Source organism: Ranitomeya variabilis, chromosome 3 (genome assembly GCF_051348905.1).
Source record: "Ranitomeya variabilis isolate aRanVar5 chromosome 3, aRanVar5.hap1, whole genome shotgun sequence".
Lineage (NCBI taxonomy): Eukaryota > Metazoa > Chordata > Amphibia > Anura > Dendrobatidae > Ranitomeya > Ranitomeya variabilis.
The window spans coordinates 691,324,326-691,348,250 of record NC_135234.1 but is presented as its reverse complement, the minus strand read 5'-3'; positions in this window follow the sequence as shown (position 1 = coordinate 691,348,250).

Genomic DNA, 23,925 nt, shown 5'->3' with positions numbered 1-23,925 from the left:
CACTTAAACTCACCAGCGCCTCCGATACTATCCCCTTATTCCCAAATTCTTATCCATACCGCCCCCACCCTATAGTAACATCAGTTGTAATACCCAAAAAGAATGACATTACACCTGTTTTGGATTAAATGGCCACAGCAGCCTTTTATTAACAAACAATTACACAATTAAATAAAAAACCCAAACTAGGAAGAGGTGGTCCTCGAAGCCACAAAATTAAGGATTTTCAATGTTCCTATTTTATATATTCCTTTTGGCCTCCAGGCTTAGTCTTGCCCCCAGCCGCAAAGCACCAGCTCGGAGGCAGCTAATGACCAGCCCGGCCAAAACCAACCAATACCAATTCCCCAAAATTATCCATTCCACCGACTGATCGACCACATTTCCTCGTAAACTACTCCGGGGGAGTCCAGGACCAATAGAGATCCCCCCCCCTGCAATCCGCCATCGCCCCTTCCACCAACTTCGAGGACCTCCCTCCCCCGCCAGCAGCATAAATGTTCTGACACCTCAAACATTTATGTCCCTCCAAACCCTGAGGCCGGTTTCAATGCCCCCTTGTATGGCCAGACACCACATGTCCGTCCCTACCGCATTTAAGTGAACCCCGTCTGAACTCCAATATTCCCCTGTTTCCGATTCTAAATTAACGTGCCGTACAACCACAGCTCCATTTCATGACATGAAGCGCGAAATCGCACTGTTCACCTTGATTCTTGCCTTATTTATTCCTTCCACCGACCTCGCCCCCACCACACTTTTCGAGGAACAATGTCAGACCACACCACCAACAACTTCGGGAACGACGCCCACAACCACAGCATGTCAAATTTTATGTCCTTTATCAGCTCCCGGCATGGCCTTTTTCCCAAGTCATTCCCGCCCAAGTGAACCACCACCACATCTGGGGCTCGATCTAAGCGCACGAATCGGTGAAATTCCGGCAAGAATTGACTCCAAACCATCCCGCACTTCCCGATCCATCGCAACGTCACAGAATCTCTCTGGAACCCCAGCTGACGCCCATCCGGCCGAACTTCTGCCCTTAGCGCCGCCCAGAACACGAATGAATGGCCTAAAATCCAGACCAAACGGGATGTACCGCCTGAAATAAATAACAAAAACCGTAAGTAAGAAAAACTTTATGAAGCCCACGAAAACTAATCCCCCAAATTCGGGTGGATGTAAGATCTGAATCTAATCGATTCCCATCGACCAATTCTCTTAACCATTTCTTCACCTAATCCTCTTCTTGCCGCCTCCGTCGCCGCACCAATCCTAAACGAGTGTCCACTGTAGTACTTAGGTGAAACACCCCCAGCTGCCAAACACCGTTTGAACACCGCGATAAACTGGAATCGCGATAAGAAAGACCCATCTTCGTGTATCAAAAAGGGTTGGATAACGCACCACCGTGTCTAATGAAATTATTCGCGCACGACACTGGACACATGAATGAACCCGGAACCGCAAACAACGTTATTTTGCAACTCTTACCGCAGACATCGGTCTTAGAGGACCTCAGTAATATCTCGACTCTGTCGCTAAACACATTAATATCTTCCCTCCGTACACCCCCTTTCTTCAGTTTGGAGGGGCTAACCAATTCCCCAAGGCGAAAAGCACCAAAAAAGGCTAAAGCGAATGCTACTCTAAAAAGATCGATCTCCCATTGTGATCCACAAACCGTCGACAACTGTGCACCTAACACCAACAACACCTCGTACAAAACTGGGCGCCTTAAATCCTGAACTTTCCAACCCTTTCTCCATCTTTTTACCGCTTGGCCCACCAAAAACGATTTTGTAACATTTTTTAAACCACGGGCCTTAAAACCAAAAGCTAACCCTGCTAACAGCTTGTTCAATTTAGAAACAGACCAACCTTTTTCTTTTAGGTGACCGATCAACAAAAGCAATCTGGGTTCATCTTGTAAACGCTCCCCTAAACAACCTTTCCACTCCTCCCACATTCCCCATGCATGATAATACTGCTTCCAGGACCTATCAGATAAGGAGTTCACCAACAAACCCTCTAAAGCCCGCCAGGAAGATTCCACAAATCCGCCGGACACTCCATGCCTGTTGAGTCCGCTTGAGGCACCAGCTCTCGAAAACGGTCCTCCTGAAGATGAGAAAGAGCAACAACGACTGAGTTACACTCCATTGACCTGACTTTGGCCACAATCCACAAGTTATACGATAAACCCAAGAAAACCAGACGTTGCAAAATTTTTACCACTAACGGGGAATCCGCTGACAATGAATTCATCACCCTCGCCTCGTTTTCTGACCTGCATGGAAAACATATCTTTTTGTTCATGATAACCTTACCCCATAACGACAAGGCCACCAAAATGGGAAACAGGTACGTCAACACCCGATTCGCTGTCCAACCTTGCTCCTTCCAAAATTCAGGCCATTCTGCCAACAACCAAGCTCCCTGAAAAAACAGTCCGAAACCGCGTCCTTCTACCACTGCGACAAAAAGCCCCAAAGCATCCGCGTCTATCACCGGTTCAATCCAAATGGACTTACCATTATAATCCTCCAAAAATCTCCCCCAAACTGCCAGATCATCCCGTAACTCTTTTTTTAATCTAATAAAATGAACTGGAGATTTTACACCTGCTGTTGACAATGAAAAGCCTCCTGCAAAATGCTCGGCCCATCGGCATGATCTGACAAGCAAAGTTCAACTTTCCCAGCAACGACTGCACTTCACGTAGTCTCAGTTTTTTCGCCCTGTGCGCCTTAAATACTTCCTCTCGCAGCGCGCCAACTTTCTCCTCTGGTAATCTGCAAACCATTTCCATCATGTCAATTTCAATACCTAAAAAACTTAAAACAGTAACTGGGCCCATTGTCTTATCTGCCGCTAATGGGACCCCAAAACTCTTAGAAATCTTCTCCATTGAATGCAATAATATTGAACAGTCAGCAGTCTGAGCCGCCCCTATGAACAAAAAATCATCAAGATAGTGTATACATGCATTTAAACCTGACACGTCTTTTATCACCCATTCCAAAAAGGTGCTGAATGCTTCAAAATACGCACAGGATAGGGAGCATCCCATGGGAAAACAGCGGTCGACAAAATAACCTCCATTCCAATAGCAACTCAACAAATGCATACTATCAGGATGGACAGGTAACAGCCTGAACGCTGCATCAATATCAGTCTTTGCTAACTTGGCACCCTGTCCGCACACCCGCACCCAATGCATGGCTGCATCAAAAGAAGTATACACCACTGAGCACAATTGCGGATCAATGCCATCATTTACAGACGACCCCTTGGGAAATGACAGATGATGTATCATTCTAAATTTATTGGGTTCCTTCTTAGGGACTATACCTAATGGCGATACCCTTAAGTTCCGCAAAGGAGGACAAGCAAACGGACCTGCCATCCTACCCAAACTGACTTCCTTCTCTAACTTCTCCGACACAACCTCAGGAAATTGCCGCGCTGACTTTAAATTTTTTTTGGATAAATTTACCGTATTTTGCTGACTATAAGACGCACTTTTCCCCCCTCAAATTTGGGGGGGAAATGAGGGTGCGTCTAATAGATGGAATGTACCTGTAAACGGGGTTCGCTGGGAGCCACGGAGGTCCGTCAGCAGTGCCAAAGCCGCCGGCGGTGGAGCGGCCACTGCGGGAGCCGCCGGCGGTGGAGCGGCCCTGCTGGAGCGGCAGCATGGGAGCCACCAGCGGTGGAGTGAAAGCCGCCGGCGGTGGAGCTGCAGCGTGAGAGCCACCGGCAGAGTCACTATCTGTCGGCGGTGCAGGGGCCACTGAGGGAGCCGCCGGCGGTGGAGTGAGAGCCGCCGGCGATGGAGCTGCAGCGTGAGAGCCGCCAGCAGAGTCACTATCTGTCGGCGGTGCAGGGGCCACTGAGGGAGCCGCCGGCGGTGGAGTGAGAGCCGCCGGCGGTGGAGCTGCAGAATGAGAGCCGCCGACAGATAGTGACTCTGCCGGCGGCTCTCACGCTGCAGCTCCACCGCCGGCGGCTCTCACTCCACCGTCGGCGGTGCAGGGGCCACTGCGGGAGCCGCCGGCGGTGGAGCTGCAGCGTGGGAGCCGCCGGCAGAGTCGCTATCTGTCGGCGGTGCAGGGGCCACTGCGGGAGCCGCTGGCGGAGCTGCAGTGTGGGAGTCGAGGAGGTCTCGCAGTCGCAGCCGCTGTAGTCGTATACTGTGGCCACCCTAAACAGGAAGTAGGAGGTCTCACATCCGGTCACGTGCTGCAGTGAAGTACTGGCCTTGTCTCAGCTACTGTTGTCACTGCGGCTCGTGATCTGGATAGGAGAACATCTACTTCCCCTTCTAGCGTTGCCACGGTATTTTGGAGAAAAGTAAAAAAAAAAAAAAAAAGTTACAGTAAAACACACACTCACTGCTGTCGCAAACTCTAACTCCCAGCATGTTACAGGAGCTGCATGTTGGGAGTTAGGCTAGGTTCACTGTTGTGAATTTACTTTTTGGCTCCCTCTAGTGGCTACTAGGGATTTGACTCTGGGTATGTCTGTCATTCCTTTTATGCTCACCTGGGTCGTTAGGTCAGGGGTGTTGCTATATAAGCTCCCTGGACCTTCAGTTCAATGCCTGGCAACGTTGATATCAGAGCTAATCTGTAGTGCTCTTGTCCACTGATCCTGGTTCCTGCTTCATTAAGCTAAGTCTGTTTTTTTGCTTTTTGCAATTTGTTTTTGTTTGCTATTTTTGTCCAGCTTGTATATAATCTGTATCCTGATCTTGCTGGAAGCTCTAGGGCGGCTGGTGTTCTCCCCCCGGGCCGTTAGACGGTTCGGGGGTTCTTGAATCTCCAGCGTGGATTTTTTGATAGGGTTTTTGTTGACCATATAAGTTATCTTACTATATTCTGCTATTAGTAAGTGGGCCTCTCTGTGCTAAACCTAGTTCATCTCTGTGTTTGTCATTTCCTCTTACCTCACCGTTATTATTTGTGGGGGGCTCATATCCTACTTTTGGGGTCCTTTCTCTGGAGGCAAGAGAGGTCTTTGTTTTCCTCTTCTAGGGGTAGTTAGCTCTCCGGCTGGCGCGAGACATCTAGCGACCAACGTGGGCGTGTTCCCCGGCTACTTCTAGGGTTGGCGTTAGGAGTAGATATATGGTCAACCCAGTTACCACTGCCCTATGAGCTGGATTTTTGTACTTCGCAGACTTGCTGATATCTCTGAGACCCTCGCCATTGGGGTCATAACAGTTTGCCAGGCCAGTATTAAATGTTAAATGCATTGCAGAAGTGGGATTATAAGAAAGAAAGCTCTGAGTTTTTTTTTCTCTCTCTCATTTTTTTTTCTTTTCCCCTTTACCTCTGAGTGGCTTGTGATTGCTGCAGACATGAATGTCCAGACCTTGATTACAAGTGTGGACCAGCTTGCTGCTCGTGTGCAGGGCATACAAGATTATGTTACCAGAAATCCTATGTTAGAACCCAAGATACCGATTCCTGAACTGTTTTCCGGAGATCGATTTAAGTTTAGAAATTTCAGGAATAATTGTAAGTTGTTTTTGCCCCTGAGACCCTGTTCCTCTGGAGACTCCGCTCAGCAAGTGAAAATTGTTATCTCTTTTTTACGGGGCGACCCTCAGGATTGGGCTTTCTCGCTGGCGCCAGGAGATCCGGCATTGGCTGATATTGATGCGTTTTTTCTGGCGCTCGGTTTGCTTTATGAGGAGCCCAATCTTGAGATTCAGGCAGAAAAAGCCTTGCTGGCTATGTCTCAGGGCCAGGATGAGGCTGAGGTGTATTGCCAAAAATTTCGGAAATGGTCCGTGCTGACCCAGTGGAACGAGTGTGCATTGGCTGCAAATTTTAGAAATGGCCTTTCTGAAGCCATTAAGAATGTGATGGTGGGTTTTCCCATTCCCACAGGTCTGAATGATTCCATGGCCCTGGCAATTCAAATTGACCGGCGGTTGCGGGAGCGCAAAACCGCAAATTCCCTCATGGTGTTATCTGAACAGGCACCTGATTTAATGCAATGTGATAGAATCCTGACTAGAAATGAGCGGAAAATTCATAGACGCCAGAATGGCTTGTGTTACTACTGTGGTGATTCTGCACATGTTATCTCAGCATGCTCTAAGCGTCTTACTAAGGTTGTTAGTCCTGTCGCTATTGGTAATTTGCAACCTAAGTTCATTCTATCTGTAACTTTGATTTGCTCACTGTCATCGTATCCTGTCATGGCGTTTGTAGATTCAGGTGCTGCCCTGAGTCTTATGGATCTGTCATTTGCCAAGCGCTGCGGTTTTGTTCTTGAGCCATTAGAAAATCCTATCCCTCTTAGGGGTATTGATGCTACGCCATTGGCAGAAAATAAACCGCAGTTTTGGACACAGGTTACCATGTGCATGACTCCTGAACATCGGGAGGTGATACGTTTTCTTGTTCTGCATAAAATGCATGATTTGGTTGTTTTGGGGTTGCCATGGTTACAGACCCATAATCCAGTCTTGGACTGGAAGGCAATGTCAGTGTCAAGTTGGGGCTGTCATGGAATTCATGGAGATTCCCTGCCCGTGTCTATTGCTACTTCTACGCCTTCGGAAGTTCCGGCGTATTTGTCTGATTATCAGGATGTCTTCAGCGAGTCTAGGTCAAGTGCATTGCCTCCTCATAGGGAATGTGACTGTGCAATAGATTTGATTCCAGGCAGTAAGTTTCCTAAGGGAAGACTGTTTAATCTGTCGGTACCTGAACATACCGCGATGCGTTCATATATCAAGGAGTCTCTGGAGAAGGGGCATATCCGTCCTTCTTCTTCCCCTCTTGGTGCGGGATTCTTTTTTGTGGCTAAAAAAGACGGATCTTTGAGGCCTTGTATTGACTATCGGCTTTTAAATAAGATCACTGTCAAATTTCAGTATCCTTTGCCGTTGTTGTCAGACTTGTTTGCCCGGATTAAAGGTGCCAAGTGGTTCACCAAGATAGACCTTCGCGGTGCGTACAACCTTGTGCGCATTAAGCAAGGAGATGAATGGAAAACCGCATTCAATACGCCCGAAGGTCATTTTGAGTACTTGGTGATGCCATTTGGGCTCTCTAATGCACCTTCAGTTTTTCAGTCCTTTATGCATGACATTTTCCGGAAGTATCTGGATAAATTTTTGATCGTTTATCTGGATGATATTCTGTTTTTTTCTGATGATTGGGACTCGCATGTGGAGCAGGTCAGGATGGTTTTCAAGATTTTGCGTGAAAATTCTTTGTTTGTTAAGGGCTCAAAGTGTCTCTTTGGTGTACAGAAGGTTCCCTTTTTAGGGTTCATTTTTTCCCCTTCTGCTGTGGAGATGGACCCAGTCAAGGTTCGAGCTATTCATGATTGGACTCAACCCTCGTCAGTTAAGAGTCTTCAGAAGTTCTTGGGTTTTGCTAACTTCTACCGTCGTTTTATCGCTAATTTTTCTAGCGTTCTTAAACCGTTGACGGATATGACCAAGAAAGGCTCTGATGTGGCTAACTGGGCTCCTGCTGCCGTGGAGGCTTTCCAGGAGTTGAAGCGCCGGTTTACTTCAGCGCCTGTTTTGTGCCAGCCTGATGTCTCACTTCCCTTTCAGGTTGAAGTGGATGCTTCGGAGATTGGGGCAGGGGCCGTTTTGTCGCAGAGAAGCCCTGGTTGTGCTACTATGAGACCTTGTGCCTTTTTCTCTAGGAAGTTTTCGCCGGCTGAGCGAAATTATGATGTGGGCAATCGGGAGTTGTTGGCCATGAAGTGGGCATTTGAGGAGTGGCGTCATTGGCTCGAGGGTGCTAAGCATCGTGTGGTGGTCTTGACTGATCACAAAAATCTGATGTACCTCGAGTCTGCTAAACGCCTGAATCCTAGACAGGCCCGCTGGTCATTGTTTTTCTCCCGTTTTGACTTTGTGGTTTCATATTTACCAGGTTCTAAGAATGTGAAGGCCGATGCTCAGTCTAGGAGCTTTGTGCCTGATGCTCCTGGAGTCGCTGAACCTGTGGGTATTCTTAAGGAAGGAGTTATCCTGTCAGCTATTTCTCCAGATCTGCGACGTGTGTTGCAGAGATTTCAGGCTGGTAGGCCTGACTCTTGTCCACCTGACAGATTGTTTGTGCCTGCTAAATGGACCAGCAGAGTCATTTCCGAGGTTCATTCCTCTGTGTTGGCAGGGCACCCGGGAATTTTTGGCACTAGAGATCTGGTGGCCAGGTCCTTTTGGTGGCCTTCCTTGTCAAGAGATGTGCGGTCATTTGTGCAGTCCTGTGGTACTTGTGCTCGAGCTAAGCCTTGCTGTTCTCGTGCCAGCGGGTTGCTCTTGCCCTTGCCTGTCCCGAAGAGACCTTGGACACACATCTCTATGGATTTCATTTCGGATCTTCCGGTGTCTCAGGGCATGTCTGTCATCTGGGTGATATGTGATCGTTTCTCCAAGATGGTCCATCTGGTTCCTTTGCCCAAACTGCCTTCCTCTTCTGATCTGGTTCCTGTGTTCTTCCAGAACGTGGTTCGTTTGCACGGCATTCCTGAGAATATTGTGTCGGACAGAGGATCCCAGTTTGTTTCCAGGTTCTGGCGATCCTTTTGTGGTAGGATGGGCATAGATTTGTCGTTTTCGTCCGCTTTTCATCCACAGACTAACGGTCAAACGGAACGAACTAATCAGACTCTGGAGGCGTATTTGAGGTGTTTTGTCTCTTCTGATCAGGATGATTGGGTGACCTTCTTGCCGTTGGCTGAATTTGCCCTTAATAATCGGGCTAGTTCTGCCACCTTGGTTTCGCCATTTTTCTGCAACTCTGGTTTCCACCCTCGTTTTTCCTCGGGACATGTGGAGCCTTCTGACTGTCCTGGGGTGGATTCTGTGGTGGATAGGTTGCAGCGGATCTGGAATCATGTGGTTGACAACTTGAAGTTGTCACAGGAGAAGGCTCAGCGTTTTGCCAACCGCCGCCGCGGTGTGGGTCCCCGACTTCGCGTTGGGGATTTGGTATGGCTGTCTTCTCGATTTGTTCCTATGAAGGTCTCCTCTCCCAAATTTAAGCCTCGATTTATTGGTCCTTACAAGATATTGGAGATCCTTAATCCTGTATCTTTTCGCCTGGATCTTCCGGTGTCGTTTGCCATTCACAACGTATTTCATAGGTCCTTGTTGCGGCGGTACGTTGTGCCTGTGGTTCCTTCTGCTGAGCCTCCTGCTCCGGTGTTGGTTGAGGGCGAGTTGGAGTACGTGGTGGAGAAGATCTTGGACTCTCGTCTCTCCAGGCGGAGGCTTCAGTACCTGGTCAAGTGGAAGGGCTATGGTCAGGAGGATAATTCCTGGGTGGTCGCCTCTGATGTGCATGCGGCCGATTTAGTTCGTGCCTTTCACGCCGCTCATCCTGATCGCCTTGGTGGTCTTGGTGAGGGTTCGGTGACCCCTCACTAAGGGGGGGGTACTGTTGTGAATTTACTTTTTGGCTCCCTCTAGTGGCTACTAGGGATTTGACTCTGGGTATGTCTGTCATTCCTTTTATGCTCACCTGGGTCGTTAGGTCAGGGGTGTTGCTATATAAGCTCCCTGGACCTTCAGTTCAATGCCTGGCAACGTTGATATCAGAGCTAATCTGTAGTGCTCTTGTCCACTGATCCTGGTTCCTGCTTCATTAAGCTAAGTCTGTTTTTTTGCTTTTTGCAATTTGTTTTTGTTTGCTATTTTTGTCCAGCTTGTATATAATCTGTATCCTGATCTTGCTGGAAGCTCTAGGGCGGCTGGTGTTCTCCCCCCGGGCCGTTAGACGGTTCGGGGGTTCTTGAATCTCCAGCGTGGATTTTTTGATAGGGTTTTTGTTGACCATATAAGTTATCTTACTATATTCTGCTATTAGTAAGTGGGCCTCTCTGTGCTAAACCTAGTTCATCTCTGTGTTTGTCATTTCCTCTTACCTCACCGTTATTATTTGTGGGGGGCTAGTATCCTACTTTTGGGGTCCTTTCTCTGGAGGCAAGAGAGGTCTTTGTTTTCCTCTTCTAGGGGTAGTTAGCTCTCCGGCTGGCGCGAGACATCTAGCGACCAACGTGGGCGTGTTCCCCGGCTACTTCTAGGGTTGGCGTTAGGAGTAGATATATGGTCAACCCAGTTACCACTGCCCTATGAGCTGGATTTTTGTACTTCGCAGACTTGCTGATATCTCTGAGACCCTCGCCATTGGGGTCATAACAGTTCACATTGCGTTAGGGCAATCCGTTTAGCGCTAGAGGATTGCGCTAACGCAATGTCTTTTTAGGGGTCGCGCTAACGTCCCCGCTCACGCAGATCCCCGATCTGCCAGAGCGGGGAACTGACCTCGGGCGCGCCGCGAACGCTGTAAGCACCGTCCGAGGCGCGCCACAAAAGAACGGCACATCGCTAGCGTGAGCCGAAAATGGCACACGCTAGCGATGCGCTTCTGCAAAAAATCAGATTGCTGTCAATGGGTGCGCTAACGGACCCGTTGCACGGCGTTAATTGCGACATTTTCGCCGTGCAACGCTGTCCGTTAGCGTTAGCCCATTAACGCAAGGTGAACCTAGCCTTAGGGCCTGTTTCCATGTGGAATAATACATCTGGATTTGCTGCGGATTGGATGCTGCGTACATCCGTAGAGTCCAATCCGCAGCGTCCAGATGTTACAGCATAGTGGAGAGGATTTTATGAAATCCCGTCTCCACTATGCGTGTATCCACATGTGTATCCGGACATGGGGCGCGTCTTTATAGACTGCAGCATGTCTATCTTGCAGAGACGCTCCATCTCTGCAAGATATCGTAAATATCATACGATGCGGTGCTTCCGCATGTGCTCAATGAACACATTTGGAATCACCGCGCATACAACAGGAGCGGTGCTTTGGGCGGAGCAGGGCATCCGCTGCGTCCAAAGCGCTGAGTTTCCTGAATGAACGTGGAAACATAGCCATAGTTCTCCAAAGCAGTTGACATACGGTACAATAAATGGCACCTATGACATACGGTATTAAAGGTGATATGTTTTCTGAATACAGGCTGTCCAATGCGTAGGCAGCGTGCATTAGTGTAGCAACAAGCTGTATGACTTTAGCCACTTTTTTCTCTGAAATGCCACAGCATTTCAGAGGGAAAAAAGTGGCTAAAGTCATACAGCCCACTGTTACGCTAATACCGTACATGCTGGCTTTTGCATTGAACAGCCCGTACTTTAAAAGCCACCTAAAGACTAGTCTGACAGGTCCCCAGCCGCTTCTCCCCATCCGCTCCCAATGAGTGACAATTTTCTTTCCGCGTGCGCATACAGGAAGAGACCTGTCAGTGATTGGCAGCAGGAGGGGAAAAGCCAAAGGTACGGTACAGCGTGTTTTTCTCTGAAACGCCGTAGCATTTCAGAGTGCAGCATACCATACCTGGCTTACGGTAGATCATACAGCCAGTGTCTGATACATGCTGTCCGTGGATTACGGTAGCATGTATCAGCTGTCAGGTTTCCTTTATACCGTAGTGTTTACAGTACCGTACTTCTGCATTGGGAGGTGAACTGCATTCACATGTGGACAGATGCATGATTGACAACTATGGTACAGTGTCATGCAGGTGCCTTGGTTGGTTCACTTTGATGGTAGGATGTCAGCACTACTCACTTCCCAATCCAGAAGCAAACGGTGCCAGAAAAACCCTTTTAACCCATCAAAAAATACAATGTCTGTACACACGCTTCTTTTTCATCACACCACATAAAAAAGTGATTGAAAACCATAAGTACGGTAGCATACCACAAATTGATACCAATAAAAACTCCAGCTTGTTATAAAAAACTCACACATACGGTGAACAGAAAAATTACCACAGAGTTAGTGGTCAATTACGGTATCGGTATTACCGTATTTTTTATTATGCATTGCCTATGGTACCGTATATTGGACTATCCTATTCCACAGCATTTTACAGACATTATCATCACTGTCCCCATTGGGGCTCACAATATCTCTATCTGTATGTGTTGGAAGTGTGGGAGGAAAGCTGAGAATGCGGAGGAAACCCACACAAACCTGGGGACAACATACAAACTCCTTGCAGATGTTCTCCTTGGGGGGGTGTTGTTCTGTACAAGAGCGTAGCACTACCTGTGGCCCCCCAGCAACAGATCCCCCACCATAACAGTGTCAGCAGCAGGACAAAGTACCGTACTGATACCATAATTTTGTATTTTCTTGCAGAAAGATACGTTACCTTACTCTTCTGGAAAGATGTCAAAGCAGAGAAGGATTTCATATAAAATCCCTTTTAAACTGGAGGTAGTGAAGTACGCCAAAGAACATGGGAACAGGGCAGCGGAGAGACACTTCGTGCCACCTCCAACTGAAAAAATGATACGGGAATGGAGGAAACAGGAGGATCAGCTACAAAAAATGGACAAAGATAAAAAATGTTTTTGTGGGCATGCTGCAAAGTGGCCACATTTAGACGTGGATGTGAAAGAGTGGATCATACGTCACAGGAACAATGGATATTCTGTATCGACAAAAATGATCATTTATGAAGCTAAACGTCTTGCTGCAGAGAAAGGCATTCAGGACTTCACAGGAACACCATCATGGTGCTATAGATTTATGAAGCGATGTGGCCTTGCTATGCGCACAAAGACTAGGATTGCACAAAAAATGCCTAAAGAATACGAAACCAAGATTGTGTCTTTTCACAAATTTGTACTGGAAGCAAGAAAGAAAAATGGATATGAAATGACTCAGATTGGGAACATGGATGAAGTCCCGTTGACCTTCGATGTTCCGTCAAACAAAACGGTTGATGTGAAAGGTGCCAAAACTATAGCCGTGAAGACGTCAGGGCATGAGAAAACCCATTATACCGTTGTGTTGTCCTGCTGTGCAGATGGCACCAAATTACCTCCACTGCTGATTTTCAAGAGAAAAACCATGCCAAAAGAGACAATCCCAAAAGGAGTCATTGTTTATGTTCACGACAAGGGATGGATGGATGAAAATGGCATGAAGATATGGATAGAAAAAGTGTGGTCCAAACGTCCTGGGGGGCTTCTGAAAAAAACTGCTCTATTAGTGCTGGACCAGTTTAGGGCACATATCACTGAAGCCACAAAAAGGAGATTTAAAGAAGAGAAAACCCATATTGCCGTAATTCCTGGGGGGCTTACCAGTCAGTTGCAACCTTTGGACGTTTCCATCAACAAGCCATTTAAAGTTTTCATGAGAGAAGAGTGGAATAAATGGATGGCTGCTGGAAACCATGATCTGACACCAACTGGACGAATGAAGAGGCCCACAATCACCCAAGTTTGTGAGTGGGTGAAAACCTCATGGCAGTCCGTTAAGGATAAAACCATTGTGAAGTCCTTCAAAAAATGTGGCATCAGCAATGCCTTAGATGGCTCTGAAGATGACATCCTTTATGAACAGAGTGAAGACAGTGATACTAGTGATTCTGAGGAACCGAGCTTCCTAAATATGGACAGTAGTGATGAGGAGGAGTTCTTGGGGTTCCCTGATGACTGAAGAGTTTCTGTACTTAAACCAGTAATGGTTGTTAATGTTGCTGCTGAGTTCTGTTTACATTTCCATTGGTGAAATATTATGTTATTTATGTTATTAAATATTTTACCCCGTTATTTGCTTCAAAACATTTTTTTTTCCTACTTTCAACCTCTAAAACTTAGGTGCGTCTTATGGTCCGGTGCGTCTTATAGTCCGAAAAATACGGTACTTCCATATCAACTGACGGGATTCTAAAACCATCCCTGAAACCATCTTCCAACAACCTAGCTACCATCCTATCTGGGTACCTATTTAGGTAATGTACCATCTCTCCCAGCTGAATTGGCGTCACCCCTTTTTTCAGATCCCTCCGCTCCTCTCTGTCTGTTTCCCCTGAAACATTTAGCTGATCCGTGTGCTCCTCCACAGATTGTACACTCATGCTTAAACTTGCATTTTGCACCAAATCTACACGCCCCCTCGTTGAATGCTCGGAATAGCTCACCAAACATGCCTCCTTGCCCAGCGCTCCTACCTGTACACCCCAGCCATGCAGTAGATGGTGGAGCAGCAGTCTGCCCAGCCCCCCACAGAAGAGCTAAGTCTCTTAAACCGTGCATAAGAATATTTAATCCCCCGCTAACCCCCCTGGGACCCCCTCGTGACTACCCCTACCAGACGAGGTTAACAAAGGGGGATAAGGTAAAAAAGGGATGTTCTCACCAAGCTGCCCGAGCGCTGTGGACCCGGCAGCCGACGGTCCGGTAGCCTGATGCTGCCTCTCCTCCTCCGTCCTCCTGTCATGGTCTGGTGCACCGTGATCCATTCGGGAGTTGCTCGGCGACGCTCTCCTTGGCGTTATCGGAAGAGCCGCGGAAGTCTGTGCTGTGGACTGGGAGCCCGCGTCATCCGTGAACTGTCGCCGCTGGTGGTCCCTGCGCGCTGGAGTGGGGGATGGGGCCTGCGCAGCGCCGATCATCGGCCCAAGGACTCGCGCCACGCTCGACCCTCTGCTGCTCTGCGCTGGGCCTGGTAAGGCGGCGCTGCTAGGGCCAGCTGTTAGCCGCCCGCGTTGCGCCCCCCGCTGAGGCGCCTGTGGATCAGGCCCCCGTATATGGTCTCGCCTGCCTGTCACATGCTGAGCCGGCTCACCTGCCCTGGTGGCTCCGGCCGTTCCTGCTCCCGACACCCTGCGTGGTCTGGATGTTGAGGAGGAGGCCGCCGCCTCCCTCTATTGCAGGCCCCGCCGCGTGACTGGATTCCTCCCAGCTCGCCCTCGGGACCCAGCAGTCCCGCGGCACGCGCCATCAGCTGGAGGGTCCCCGGAGGGGTTCCTAACTCGGCGTCGGGCCCTGGGGGGGACATCGGGGCTTAAGCGTGCCGGCGGCCGGGACCGCCGCAGCCGGCGCTCTCCTGTGAGGACCCGGGGAGATCCGCTCGCCACCCCCTGGAGAAGGCTGCTTACATTTTGCTGCAGCCATGCCGTCCCCTGTGTGCTGGCTGCGTCTCTGAGGCTCTGCAGGAGCGCTTCCACATCCATGCTGTCGGCAAGCTGGAGCTTCGCTTGCTGACAGACCGCAGGTAATTACGTGCTCCAGCCGAATGCTGACTCGTCCTTGGCAGTTTTCCAATAACTGCCCTGCAGTCTCTCAGCCCAAAGCCCCTTCACTCCGCCCCTCTGGGTCCCTCCCCCCTCACCAATTCAAAGAACTCCCCGCAGCCCACTTAACCCTGTAACTGCCCATTAACCCCTTGTGGCCCTGATTTTGCATGTGACCCCGTCATGTCGGCCTCCCCTGATGGCCCTAGGGGCCAGTACGGCCTTTCTAGACAGTTGTGTACCTGGCTGCTGTTGGTACAGGAACCCACCCTCCGAGCCATGTGTAGATGACAGGCCTGATAACCATGTGAATGGTCCCTGTTCCTTCTGCTCCTCTTCCTCCTGTGCAACTACCTCATTCTTCATTGCCTGAATTGTTTTTTCCAGCAGACATAGAAGTAGTGGTAACAGCGCTGGCCATGTTGGTGTAGTAATCGAAGCAGCATAATACCACACACACATCCTGCATGGAGCCCCACTCATTGGTGGTGAAGTGATGCTGTTCCGCAGAGCAGAACAATTTGTTTTTATACACACTACTCCCACAGTCACGGGTGCAGAATAGAACAATTTGTTTTCATACACACTACTCCCAGAGATACAGTTGCAGAGTAGAAAAAAATGTTTAGGTTCTCTACTCCCACAGACATGCGTGCAGTGTAGAGCAATTTGTTTTTACACACACTACTCCCACAGACACGGGGGCAGAGTAGAGCAGTTTGTTTTTATGCACACTACTCACACAGACATGGGCGCAAAGTAGAAAAAAATGGTTAGGTACACTACTTCCACACACAAGCTTGCAGAGTAGACACAGAGAGACTTTTTGGTAAACCGCACACACACAAAACCTAATACTATTCCTCACTCCAGCTGTGTCCTGTCCCTACATTTAGCAGAGCAGAATGGTATTTATTCAGTCTGGGCCTTGTGGTGCACCGGTCAATCAAAGCCATGTAAATACTTGACATGGCTATGATTGTTCTGGAAGTGTCCACAGCCTAAAAGCTTGTCGCTTTTGTCTGCACTGCAACCTTTCAACAAACTTTATTTGGCATCTGAACCCAAACAGTAAACCGAACTGGTAAAAAAAAATCAGTGTTGGAGGTTCAGTACCAAAAATTAGGTGTCTAGTATGAACCCCGAACTTTACAGTTCACTCATCATGGTGACAACTATCTCTACATGCACACTTAAAAGGGGAAAACTATCAATTACTGATTATCACCTCTCATTGGACCTGTGTGCACAGAAAGAGCAAGGATTTCATTGAATAAATTGCCCTCTCCTCCCCACCATCCCCATCATTGCTCTCTCCTCGTCAGTCCCATCATTGCCCTCTCCTCCCCCACCATCCCCATCATTGCTCTCTCCCCGTTAGCCCCATCATTGCCCTCTCCTCCCCCACCATTGCTCTCTCCCCATCAGCCCCATCATTGCCCTCTCCTCCCCCACCATCCCCATCATTGCTCTCTCCCGTCAGCCCCATCATTGCCCTCTCCTCCTCCACCATCCCCATCATTGCCCTCTCCCCATCAGCCCCATCATTGTCCTCTCCTCCCCCACCATCCCCATCATTGCCCTCTCCTCCCCCTACACACACACACACACACCATTTACTTTTCTGCACAATCCCCTGCAGCGCACCACACACACACACACACACACACACACACACACACTCCTCTCACCTCTCCTCACGCTCTGCCGCTGCATCTCCATCGCCTTCTTCTGACACAGCCGGCCGCTGAATGATGACGTCATCCAGTGGCGCGTCTGTGTGAGAGGAAGTGCAGGCAGGAAGACAGATCGCTGCAGCTCCGCTGCTATTTTGTCTTGTAGGCAGCGGAGCTGCAGGGATTTCTCCCTGCCCGCCACAGCCACCCTGCAGGGGCCCCCCTCCATCTCCACACATGTTGGGAGCCGGCGCTCTGCAGCTTCTCTGTGCCGGCTGTCAGCTTGACAGTCGGCATAGAGAACAACTGACTCCCAGACCGGGGGCGGCAGAATGCTGCCACCGGGGGAGACACTGCGGACTGCCACATTAGGCGGCCCAACTGCACCCCACTGCCGGCTGCGCCGGGGGCACATGCCCTGGCTGCCCCCCCCTAGATACGCCACTGGTACAGGAGGAGAGATGACCCTGCCCGCAAGGGCTCACAATCTACAAGGGATTGGTGAGGGTACAGTAGGTGAGGGTAGAGCTGGTCGTACAGTGGTTTGGTTGATCGGTGGTTACTGCAGGTTGTAGGCTTGTCGGAAGAGGTGGGTCTTCAGGTTCTTTTTGAAGGTTTCAATGATAGGCAAGAGTCTGATATGTTGTGGTAGAGGGTTTCAGAGTAGGGGTGATGCGCGAGAGAAATCTTGTATGCGATTGTGGGAAGAGGAGATAAGAGGGGAGCAGAGAAGGAGATCTTGTGAGGGTCGGAGGTTGCGTGCAGGTAAGTACCGGGAGACGAGGTCACAGATGTATGGAGGAGACAGGTTGTGGACTATACACTATACTCTACAATTGTGCAACCAAACTGTCACTAAGGCTGGTTTCACACTTGCGTTTTTGTCTGCAGCGTTTTTTGCACAAAAAACGCATGCGTTTTTTTCCTATATTTAACATTGAAAACGCATGCGTTTTTTTGCACATGCGTTTGGTCGCGTTTTCAAACGCATGCGTTTTTGTCTGCATGCGTTCATTTTCAAAAATGCTACCTGCAGTATTTTCTTGCGCGTTTTTTTGCCGCGAAAAAACGCATGCGTTTTTTCGCGGCAAAAAAATGCATTGCTGTCTATGTAAACGCATGCGTTTTTAAGCACATACGCAGGACGGAGGAAAATAGAGTCAAAAATGCCAAAGTTTACAAAAGTGGTGGAAACTTTATTAAATAATCAGTGCAAATATAAAATCAATATTATGCACACATTGTGCGCACAGCCATGAGCAATGAAGTAAAAGTGTAACACCATAGAATAGTTCATACGATATTCCAAGATAAATGAGATAACGGTACACCTTGTCAACATGTATGGGTCATAATATAGATGTGGCTTACATAAATAAATCCAAGTATGGACATAAGGTATATACACTGTGTTCCAAATTATTATGCACAAAGAGTTTAGGAGTGATAAGGTTAGAATTTTTTTGTTTGTCATTTAAACTCATTGATGGTGATGTGTGTCAGGGCTCTTTATATCACTGAAAGCAATTGCAGATACCTGTGCAAATTAGTTTGGCAGGTGTGTCCAAATAAAGGCAAGACTACTTAAGAAGGTTGTTCCACATTATTAAGCAGCCTACATTTTTGGCCAAAATGGGAAAGAAAAAAGATGTGTCGGCTGCTGAGAAGCAACAAATTGTGGAGTATTTAGGTCAAGGCATGACTACAATCAACATTGCCAAGACACTTCATCGTGATCATCGCACAATCAAGAAGTATGTAGCTGATTCCCAGCACACATGTGTGCGTGCTGATAAGGAAACATTGAGGATCCTTTCCAACAGGCAATTGCGTAAGGTTAAAAGAGCAGCTGCAAAAATGCCTTGTCATAGCAGCAGACAAGTTTTTGAAGCTGCTGGTGCCTCCAACGTCCCCAGAACAACAAGATGCAGGGTCCTTCAGAGGTGAGTAAGCCATCCTGTCGACCACCTCTATCCACTGCACACAAGCAGAAACAGCTCCAGTTGGCCAAACGATACATGAAGACTGACTTCCAAACTGTTTTATTCACCGATGAGTGCCGTGCAACGCTCGATGGTCCAGATGGATGGAGTGGAGGATGGCTGGTTGATGGACACCCCATGAAAACACGGCTAAGGCGCCAACAAGGAGGAGGTAGAGTAATGTTTTGGGCTGGAATCATGGGGAGAGAGATTGTCGGCCCCTTTATGATCCCTGAAGGGGTAAAGATGAACTCCATAATCTATGTGGAGTTTCTAAAAACACTTCCTGCCATGGTTCAAGAGGAAGAACCGTGCTTTCTGCAGCAAGATCATTTTCATGCATGATAATGCACCGTCTCATGCTGCAAAAAACACATCTGCATCTCTGGCTGCTATGGGCATAAAAGAGGACAAACTTATGGTGTGGCCACCATCTTCCCCTGACCTCAACCCCATTGAGAACCTCTGGAGCATCATCAAAAGGAGTGTCTATGATGGCGGGAGGCAGTTCACATCTAAGCAACAGCTCTGGGAGGGTATTCTGTCCACATGCAAAACAATTGAAGCAGAAACCATCCAAAAACTGACAAATTCAATGGACGAGAGTGTTCAGAAGCTTCTTTCGAACAAGGGGTCCTATGTGCAAATGTAACATCACCTAGAATAAAGTTTTCACTTGAAAACTGTTTGATTTCATTTTTAATAAGCTGATAATGCTTATAACTTCACAATTGACCATTTTTTTGTTCAAAATAAAATTAAAAAGGTTGAAAACACTGCTGTGCATAATAATTTGGAACATGCATTTTGAGTATTTATTTTTTTTAAAAAGATACTGTTTTCATAGGCAGTTTGTTCCAAAACATTGCAATTATACTAGAATAGTAGATGACTGGAAAATAACAATGACTGAAATTCAGATAGGTAATTTAGAGAAAATATGAGGAAATATTATTTGCATAATAATTTGGAACACAGTGTATATAAGGTGCTGCAACAGGGTAATACGTGGTATCCTATTGGGCACGCTGCAGTGAAGGGAAGTATAGCAATCAGTTTGCAGTAGGTAGTTACCTATCACCTGCAGCTGCCGACCAACTAGTGCTGGTCAAGGAATTCCAAAAAGCCCATACAGCCGCATCATCAGCCCTCAAATGCCAGCGAGGAGATGTAATACAAAGTATATACAGCCTAACACAAATATTTACCCATTTAGTACCATGGACCGGCGTAACCGTGCTCTCACCCCAACGCACGTTTCGGTGCGGGATCACCTTCTTCAGGGGGCGTGGTTTTACTCGTAAGATAATCCCACCTTAAATGTCAGGTGTATTAAGTCACCTGGCATGAATGTACCAATGGAAAAGCTACTGCAGCGCACGCGCACCTGCCGGATTCCAGACAGAGAGCTCCCCACCGTATATCCCCGCCTACCAGCAGCAATCACATGACGTGGCCGGCGCCAGCCCACATCACGCAATGAAGTGCAGCAGGACGGAGACAATGGAACAGGAGCGACCGTCGGGCACAGCAGGCGCGCAAGCGCACAGTAAGCATGATGGAAATAATGGAGGTTAAAGTGTCATTTGCAGATAATGACGTACATCAATATAAATACACATAAACAATGCCATATGTCTATTCAAGAAGTGTGTGGGACAACAGAGTAGTATTATATGCGCAATGGGCTCAGCCACACAAAAGGAATGTCCCTGACATGCCTAGGTCCTGCAGCCAAACCAACAGACAGCAGCCGGCGCCAAGCCGCCGTCGCCAGCAGACTACCAGGACACATAGCAGCAGGAGCATACACAGATATGGGGACAAGAGCCAACCAGACGCACTTGTGCCTGCAATATATGTATATATATAACCCAATTCTATAAAGATACTACTACTTACATTAAGTTAAAAGGCAACAATTATGCAGGCCACCAAACACAAGAACACATGCATATCATATGCGTATAAGAACTTCAATGTACCAAAATCAATACTATATATATTGTGCTAAACAGCTAGCAATTATATAATGTTACACTAATCAAATATCCAACCAAATGGAAGGAAAAGATTAATCATATATAACACACAGTCATTCAGTCACACTTTTTGTCTCTCCGGATCCTGTATATCTTCAGTAGGATGTTGATGCCGGGGTATGTAGAAAGATTGTTCATGGATAGCAGTTTAGGGAAACGATGCACGTAACTCCTCCACATAGGGCCAACGGTACAGTAATGAGGTGGGATACATCATGTGTTTACAAATATTCACTACAAAAAAATATAAATAAAAACAATAAATAAACAACATATAAACGAAAAAATAAAACCAACTAAAATCATTCAAACAGCAAATGGCAATAGCGGATCCTCAAGATGGCAAAATACAACCAAAAGATACCAAAAGTCAAAGGAAAGAAGCAAACCCCTGTGACTCATTGAGTCCGTGGGGGGACATAGTGCCCAGGATGGTAATCCATCTACATTCCTTCTGGGCAAGAACCCGCTTAATGTCCCCACCACGGATCCCAAGCTGGATATGCTGGATGCCCCTAACCTTGAATGTACTCGGGTCACTTTGGTGAAACAGCCTAAAGTGCCTAGGTATGGTTTTAAGCAGAGACAGGTCTTCCACCGAGGCAGCCGCTATTATATCTCGCACGTGCTCTCGAGTGCGTATTCTCAGCTGACGTGATGTCAAGCCTACATAGATTTTGTGACAGCCACAGGTGGCATAATAGATAACCTGTGTGGTTGCACATGTATTATTTTTTCGTTTATATGTTGTTTATTTATTGTTTTTATTTATATTTTTTTGTAGTGAATATTTGTAAACACATGATGTATCCCACCTCATTACTGTACCGTTGGCCCTATGTGGAGGAGTTACGTGCATCGTTTCCCTAAACTGCTATCCATGAACAATCTTTCTACATACCCCGGCATCAACATCCTACTGAAGATATACAGGATCCGGAGAGACAAAAAGTGTGACTGAATGACTGTGTGTTATATATGATTAATCTTTTCCTTCCATTTGGTTGGATATTTGATTAGTGTAACATTATATAATTGCTAGCTGTTTAGCACAATATATATAGTATTGATTTTGGTACATTGAAGTTCTTATACGCATATGATATGCATGTGTTCTTGTGTTTGGTGGCCTGCATAATTGTTGCCTTTTAACTTAATGTAAGTAGTAGTATCTTTATAGAATTGGGTTATATATATACATATATTGCAGGCACAAGTGCGTCTGGTTGGCTCTTGTCCCCATATCTGTGTATGCTCCTGCTGCTATGTGTCCTGGTAGTCTGCTGGCGACGGCGGCTTGGCGCCGGCTGCTGTCTGTTGGTTTGGCTGCAGGACCTAGGCATGTCAGGGACATTCCTTTTGTGTGGCTGAGCCCATTGCGCATATAATACTACTCTGTTGTCCCACACACTTCTTGAATAGACATATGGCATTGTTTATGTGTATTTATATTGATGTACGTCATTATCTGCAAATGACACTTTAACCTCCATTATTTCCATCATGCTTACTGTGCGCTTGCGCGCCTGCTGTGCCCGACGGTCGCTCCTGTTCCATTGTCTCCGTCCTGCTGCACTTCATTGCGTGATGTGGGCTGGCGCCGGCCACGTCATGTGATTGCTGCTGGTAGGCGGGGATATACGGTGGGGAGCTCTCTGTCTGGAATCCGGCAGGTGCGCGTGCGCTGCAGTAGCTTTTCCATTGGTACATTCATGCCAGGTGACTTAATACACCTGACATTTAAGGTGGGATTATCTTACGAGTAAAACCACGCCCCCTGAAGAAGGTGATCCCGCACCGAAACGTGCGTTGGGGTGAGAGCACGGTTACGCCGGTCCATGGTACTAAATGGGTAAATATTTGTGTTAGGCTGTATATACTTTGTATTACATCTCCTCGCTGGCATTTGAGGGCTGATGATGCGGCTGTATGGGCTTTTTGGAATTCCTTGACCAGCACTAGTTGGTCGGCAGCTGCAGGTGATAGGTAACTACCTACTGCAAACTGATTGCTATACTTCCCTTCACTGCAGCGTGCCCAATAGGATACCACGTATTACCCTGTTGCAGCACCTTATATATATACCTTATGTCCATACTTGGATTTATTTATGTAAGCCACATCTATATTATGACCCATACATGTTGACAAGGTGTACCGTTATCTCATTTATCTTGGAATATCGTATGAACTATTCTATGGTGTTACACTTTTACTTCATTGCTCATGGCTGTGCGCACAATGTGTGCATAATATTGATTTTATATTTGCACTGATTATTTAATAAAGTTTCCACCACTTTTGTAAACTTTGGCATTTTTGACTCTATTTTCCTCCGTCCTGCGTATCATTGTTTGAGTCGCCTTTTGCCTTATAATGCAATTTAGCATTAATATGCAACTTTATGCATGTTAACAATTAGATTAATTATGTTTTCGGGACTATTTGTACAAGTTTTTAAGCACATGCGTTTGTTTGCGCTAAAAATGCATGCGTTTTTATAGAAAAAAACCAGAAAACACACTGAAAAGCCACCCACCACCATCAAGGTGATAAAGGGATCCAAACCCTAACCCTAACTCTACCCCTAACCTCACCCCTAACCGTTTAATGAACATTTTCTGACAGTCATATTGCCACGTATTTAAGTGCCACGTATCACGTATTTCAGTGCCACGTATGCCACGTGCCACGTATTTAAGTGCCACATATTTAAGTGCCACGTGCCACGTATTAAAGTGCCACGTGCCACGTATTTAAGTGCCACGTGGCACATATTTAAGTGCCACGTATTTAAGTGCCACGTGCCACGTATTTAAGTGCCACATGCCACGTATTTAAGTGCCACGTGCCACGTATTTAAGTGCCACATGCCACGTATTTAAGTGCCACGTGGCACATATTTAAGTGCCACGTGCCACGTATTTAAGTGCCACGTGCCACGTATTTAAGTGCCACGTGCCACGTATTTAAGTGCCACATGCCACGTATTTAAGTGCCACGTGTCACGTATTTGAGTGCCACGTATTTAAGTACCACGTATTTCAGTTGCACGTATTTCAGTGCCACGTATTTCAGTCACGTTTAGGGTTAGGGTTAGGGGTAGGGGTAGGGTTAGGGTTTTCTTGTTTTTTCTTG